The sequence below is a fragment of the Idiotropiscis lumnitzeri genome, chromosome 15 (genome assembly GCF_059441095.1).
Source record: "Idiotropiscis lumnitzeri isolate Australia: NSW breed Sydney's pygmy pipehorse chromosome 15, RoL_Ilum_1.0, whole genome shotgun sequence".
NCBI classification, from domain to species: Eukaryota; Metazoa; Chordata; class Actinopteri; order Syngnathiformes; family Syngnathidae; genus Idiotropiscis; species Idiotropiscis lumnitzeri.
In genome coordinates, this window is record NC_142405.1 from 14,677,132 (window position 1) to 14,684,196 (window position 7,065).

The following is a 7,065-nucleotide window of genomic DNA, read 5'->3' on the forward strand; positions in this document are numbered from 1 at the left end:
CCCTGACCTGTAGGCCCTCCTCGGCGGAACGTAAACAGTAGCAGAATGAGCTCCAGTTCTGAATCGAGAGCCGACCCCAGTCGATGACCGGGTTATGCGCTTTCAACCACGGAATGCCAAGAACGACCGGGGCTGCCCTAGACGGCATCACAAAGAAGGAGCGTTTCTCTCTGTGGTTGCCGGAAAGTTTCAGAGTCAGCGGTTCAGTTAGGCGTCGTATGTCGGCAAGGAGACGACCATCGAGGTCACACAACTTCTCGGACCTATCTAGCTCGGTAACCGTGCAACCGAGCTTAGAAACTAACCCGGCGTCTATAAAACAGTCATCTGCCCCTGAGTCGATCAGCGCGCGGATCTTGATGGAGGTGTTCATTGCTATGATCTCTCCCTCCACCTCCAGTCTCAGAATGTTCCCGGCATTAGCCTGATCTTTCGCCGGGAGGTCTGGCTGCTCCTCTCTGGAGTTGGTGGTCGCGGAAGGGTTGACCGCGGACTCACAGTGTTCCGTGCGACGAGGAGGCGACTCTCGGCGGATGGATCGTTGTGGGCAGGTCGATACTCGATGACCCTGGAGACCGCAGTAGAAGCATGCTCCTGACCCGCGCCGCCGCTCTCGCTCGCGGGAATCCAGACGGCTGGCTCCCAGCTGCATGGGCTTGTCGGCTGGTGGAGGCTCGGGGACCCGGAAGCGTGGTGGCTCGGTGCGACGCTGCTCCAACCCTCGTTCTCGGCGGCGCTCTCGCAGGCGATTGTCGAGACGGATGGCCAGGGTGATGAGCTCCTCCAGCGTCTCGGCGTCGTCTCGCATCGCCAGCTCGTCCTTCAGGGCGGGACTCAGACCTCTCCGGAACACGGTTCGCAGGGCGCAGTCGTCGAATCCACTCTCGGCGGCCCGGATGCGGAAGGCGATGGAGTAGTCAGCGACAGACCGGGAACCCTGGGTGCAGTCCAATAACTTCGCTCCTGCCTCTTTTCCCCGAATCGGGTGATGGAACACCCTCTGGAACTCCGTTAAGAACATGGAAAACGAGGAGCGGATTTCCGGACGTGCGTTGCTCACGGCCATGGCCCAAGCACTCGCTTGACCAGTCAGGAGGCTCATCATAAACGCTACTCTTGAACTCTCATGAGCATAAGTAAGGGGCTGCTGATCGAAGATCCGCCGGCAGTGGTGGATAAACGGACCGCAGAGGCCTGGCTCTCCGCCATAGCGGTTGGGATGGGGCAAACTGGGCTCTTTGAATGGGTAACCCGGAACCTGTGGTCCGGACTGGGAAGCGACCGGGTTGGGAGCCGGAGTGACAGGGGCAACCAAGGTGCTCAAATGAGCATCTAGGCTAGTGAACCTATGCGCTAGTTGGCCGACCGCATCGCGCAAAGTTGCGAGTTCGGTCGCCTGCTGGCCTACCAGGCGTCCTTGACTGGCCAATGCTTTGAAAATTTTCTCTGTGTCAGCGGAATCCATGGTCGGATTATTCTGTCAGCCAAGGCTGGAAAGCGGGGAAAGTGGATTCTTAATGCGCTGACACGAGAAATTATGTTGATCAAAGTGTTTATTGTGACCGTCAGGCAACAATCAAAGAATCACTATAGGGAATATTCTCTTATCAATTTCGTATAATATTAGGAGTATCTATAATTACAGCCGTCGGAATTGACGGAAACAAAAAACGCTGGTGGACACAGTCACACCAGGAAAGCAATAACGAAATAACAGAAAGCGCTTGCAAAGCAAGGAAACCGAAAACGAACAATGGCTTACCACAAAAGGGATAAGATAAATCCAAAAGCGAGAACAAGAACAAAAAGCGAGCCGAAAAATAGCTGGAAATAAAGAACAACACAAAACACGCAAAGACTATACACGGAGTAAATCGAGGCAAGAACTAGAGCAATGAGCATGAGCAACGTGGGATAATAATCCGACGCGGACATGTCCGCGACGGTGGCTTAAATAGTCAGTAATCAGAGTCTTCATTCGTCGCAGCTGCGTGGCTCGGGAGTGCGTCTCGCTCGCGGCCGGGTCGCACACGACAGGAACGAGCGCCGTCGGCACACGCCCACTCAGCTGCAACCACAACAGACGGATCGTGACACTGAAGCTGCATTTTATGTTTACAAAACTAACTAAACCAACTATAATTGTAGAGGAAATATCATTTGTTTTTGTCTTTAACAATTAATTTAATATGCGAGCAATTTGATTTTAAATGTATTTATTTCTATATTAATGCACAGCCGTCAACCGAAAGTCGAGGGCAAACAGGAGTCCTCTTAATGTGTATCGCACAGAAGCGTTGTCATCAAGCAGCAGCCAATAAAAAAGAGCCAACAGATGACGTTGCTCCTAGGTGGCTTACCTGTTCTTGAGATTTAACTCAGTCCAAAACCTTGCTCCGAATAAAAGTGCTTTCCTTTGGTTCTATATATGAAAAAGAAACAAATAAATAAAATACCACACTATAAAACTGTGTTAAATACTTCTCAGGCAGAATTCATGCCACAAATCCACTTTAGAATTTGGCAATTTGGCAAACAAGGCATTCTACCCTTATGTAATTAGGGTGTATGTATGAATTTAACTTTAGAAGAGGTATCATGCACTGCCCTTATTTTAATTCAAAGTTGTTGGACTTTTAAACTGTACCCTGTCTTCTTTAAATGTAATACATTTTTACACAAGCCTTAACCATGGTATCTTCTTATATTGAACATAAGTTAAACACAATTAAATTAAAGAAAATTAATACTGAAACTAACTAAAACTTACAAAGCATCCATGGAAAAACTAGCTGAATTTAAAAAACAAAACAAAATAAAAACACAATACTATATAATTAAAATTTCAAAACTATAATAACCCTGGTACCAATGCATCATTCAAAGTAAATTATAGTACAACCACAGAGTTACTTTAGTTAGTTCGCTACTGGAAATGTAAGGGAAGTGGGATTGCCTGGTTCTAGATTATACTGGGATGGAGATGAAGGAATGGGTGTAGAAATCTAATGGGTGTGCATGAGTGTTGTAATAAATGACGCGACACACGATATCACTACTGAAATTAAATACTTTTGAATATTGATTTATTTTGCTATTATTAAATACTTATTGAATATTACATTATTATCATTTTCTCTCTTCAGTGATTGCTTCATAGAAATCAGTTTTGCTGACCTTCTGTGCATAAATAGCAACTTTCACACAAGGCAAATTGTCATACAGATGTAATTAAGCGCCACATTGGCACGTGCGTGCTAACACAGCCACAGTGTTGTTTTTTTTGATAATTAAACGTGTGATAACATCAGCCTGACTGTGCTTTAAGCTGAATAATGAGTCTCAGGTGTAAAAAAATAAATAAAATTACACTCAACTTAAACGCTCAAACAATTTAAATTAACCCACTGGTAATCATATGTTCAAGATTAATTATGCACAGTGCGTTAAGTGGAAAGAAATAAGTGATGGGACTCCTTTTATTCAACTGGTGCCAGGTAAAAGAAGTGGTGGGTAACAGCAGATCGTTAAGTTAATTAATAAATAGATAAATTGTTATTACATATCAGATAACAGAGAATAGAACCAGTGCCTACAGTGTAGGCTCATTTGAAGATGCTGAAATAAGTTCAGAAAGACTAGGTACTAAAATTGAGACCTACTGGTACTCCGTTCCACTTGGTACTGGCCCACCTCAAACACTTATTATGCATCAAATTTGTGGCAGAAAATAGTTTTGATTGAGTGATCTTTTTATATTTTTATCTTATCCATTTCCTCTGAGAAGCATGGAGTATCATTTACCACTAAATGCGCTGTTTCTCTTTATCTGGACATGTCTGTACAATTCTGAATATAGATTCATTCAGATATATAATGTGCCCTTTTAAAAATATGTAAAACAACTATTCAGTTGGCCAATTATAACACTTGGAAAGACATAATTTTGCTTTAACCATTTTTAGGAAAGAGGATACAAAATTATTCAAATAGAATAGCAATACTTGCAGGACAAGTATTGCTGACCGTGGGTGTTGCTGATGATGTGTAACTGAATGTAGTTGCACCAATTACTTCAGGAAATATGCTTTTGTAAAACCTTTTGAAGGATGTGAATTATTATTAAAAATGTATTGATTGTTTCACTTATTGTAAATAATTCAGTAATTATATGTGCATTTATTGTAGGTTATTTTTTTTGTTTCAGCAGGTTACTCAATTTTAGAAAATAAAACAAGTTATACACAAAGTATAGTTTGAGGTAAATCGACAAAATATAACAAATGAGCAAGTGTCTGCGGTCATGGGTTTGCTGTGTTTGTGTCTCTGATTGTGCTCATTTCCGTCTCAACATCTGCACCATATAAACACACCTGGTGTATGTCTGAGTCATGAGTAGGATTGTCTGTGTGCTTGTGCCTACGTACGCGCCCATGTGTAGACATGTCACTCACTCATCCTCCTTCCAAGCTTCCTGCTGAGCATAGCAGAGGACATAACCAGGACAAATCATTGTGTGTGTGCGTGTGTGTGTTGCATGCGTGTGTGGGTGTGTGTGCGTTTAAGGCCTCCTCTGTCTAGGATGAAAAATGGACGAATGGAGGTGAAGGAGAGGTGAGAAGGAGGAGGTCAACCCGCGGTCAAATACAAATGCCTCCTCGTGCTTCCTCCTGCTCTTTGTCCTCTGTTCCTTCTCATCATCGCCTCTTCTAAGTTTACCGCACCACTCATCACAGCTTTCTAACCGCTCTTCAATCTTTATTCTAACACACTGCTTCTTTTGCTCTTGAATATATAACCCGGGTCACATAACTCTTATCTGTGGGTTGTATTTTAAAACCCAAGAATAGAAAAACCTATAAAATAATCATCTCGATTTTTTGTAAAATGTTTGTTTCTATTCTTCTTATACACAACCCATAGGTGCAATTTAGAATGTGACCCTGGGCTGTAATGGGTAAGAAATTAGTGTGACCTTTGAACTTTCTATTTCAACCCATTTTCCTACTTCTGCCCCAATCCTTCACAAGTTCACTCTGTTCTCTTATCCCTTTTTTACTCAGTTTGCATCATCTTAAATATTTCCATCAAGTGCTGCAACTAAAGTTTATTTTAATAATTTATTTAATATACTGATTATTTTTGTTGTCAAAGATTCAGATTTAAAAAAAAACTTACATTTTCATGACTTTATTAGAAAAAAAAACTTACAATATGACAACTTGATATAAATTATGAAGGTACTGGTAGGGTCTGGAACAATTCAGAAAATGGGCAGAAATGTTTATCATTGTTTTCCAGAGGGAAAGCAATTGCTTTATTTCGATTCAGCACAAAGCCAATCAGTCTGCTTTCATGTAAGACTACAGTAATTGGATATTTACTGTTGAGAAGCTGAAATTACAAGCATTTGGACAATTAAAGGTACCCTTGATTGGGCTGAACATTGGCGCTTATATAATAGATCTGTGTAAAAATTTTGTCGCAACTAAGATTCACACCATCAAAAGAATCTGAAGTGTGTTGACTAAAGCCGCTTTTTTTTTCTCAGGTTGTCTGTATTAGAGGCTACCTGTTGCTGCTTCTCGGCTTCACTACCCAGCCTAGCTATGTCGATCAGCTGTGAGTGGCTTGCTTTCTGTCCACACGGTTCACCACCGTCTGCTCTGCTCCAACACCCGGACATACTTTACGTGCCCCGGCGAAGATGCACAATGGGGCTCACGCTGAAACTACCAATACGACAACTCCAGCTCCATCAGGTCGTTCTGGTCCAACGCTCGCCGCCCACGGGAGAACACCGGACGCCGTGCGGATCCCTCTGTGCTGACCCGCGTCTCAAGATCGGATAGCATCGCGGCCGCTAGCAGCTGCACTGCTGTCAACGTCGGCCTGCTGAACATCCGCTCCCTTACGAGTAAGGGCCATTTCTTTCACTACCTCCTGACAGACCGTGAGTTTGACATTTTATGTCTAACTGAGACATGGCAGCAACCCAATGACTATGGTACTCTCAAAGAAGCTACCCCACCGGGCTTTGTTTATCATGCTGTACCTCTCATTACTGGGAGAGGAGGTGGCCTCGCGATGATTCTGCGTGAGGATTTTAACTCTGCGCCCGTGAATGTGCCTACTTTCTTATCGTTTGAAGCTACAGTTGCACAGCTATCTGGATCAACTCCCACACTGATTGCCACTATTTACCGACCACCAAAACCAAACAAGGAGTTTATCACTGACATCACTGCATTCCTCACTCATCTGTATACACTATCACCTAATGTGATTCTCTTAGGAGATTTTAATATCCACATGGACAATATCAATAACTCACTCACCAAAGACTTTACTTCCTCCTCCGTCTGGACAGTTGTGGTTTTCAACAGTTTGTCAACTTTCCCACACACAGTAAAGGACACATTCTGGATTTAATTTGCTGTTGAGGATTATCACCAACAAACTGTAAAACCGGTCTTCTGCCATACACAGATCATCTATTGCTTTCATTCAATGTTAATCTGTTCTTTTTCAAATTCAATGCACAACGCATTATACATTTCCGTAAAATCAAGGACATTAACCCGGACAATTTAGTATCACTTATCAACAACCTGCCCAGCACTGATTGTCTCTCTACAACGGATGAGTTTTTGACACACTACAACTCAAACCTCCATAACATTCTCAATACCCTGGCCCCACTCAAAACCCGAACTGTCTCCTTCAACCAAACAGCACTCTGGTTTACCCCCACCCTCATACAACTTAAATCAAAAGGTCGTCAACTTGAAAGATTATACAGAAAAACTGGACTCACTATTCATAAAGAAATGTACACTATCCACTTCCTCCATTACAAGGACTCAATTTCCAAAGCCAAATCTATCTATTACTCTGGTCTATTCAGTTCCAATGAAGGTAACCCCAAAACACTATTTTCTCTCATTCCTAAATCCACTAAACCTGCTGACACTCTTCCATCACATCTCTATTCCACCGATTTCTGTAATACTCTGGCCTAATTTTTTACATCCAAAATCCAATTTATCCACCAGCAACTCACCC

At 43.0% G+C, this 7,065-nt stretch overlaps 1 pseudogene; it reads left to right on the plus strand.

Annotated features, from left to right (window-relative positions):
* The first annotated feature begins 4,582 nt into the window (after window positions 1-4,582).
* On the plus strand, window positions 4,583-6,443 carry LOC148323053 (uncharacterized; annotated as a pseudogene).
* Window positions 6,444-7,065: the final 622 nt, after the last annotated feature.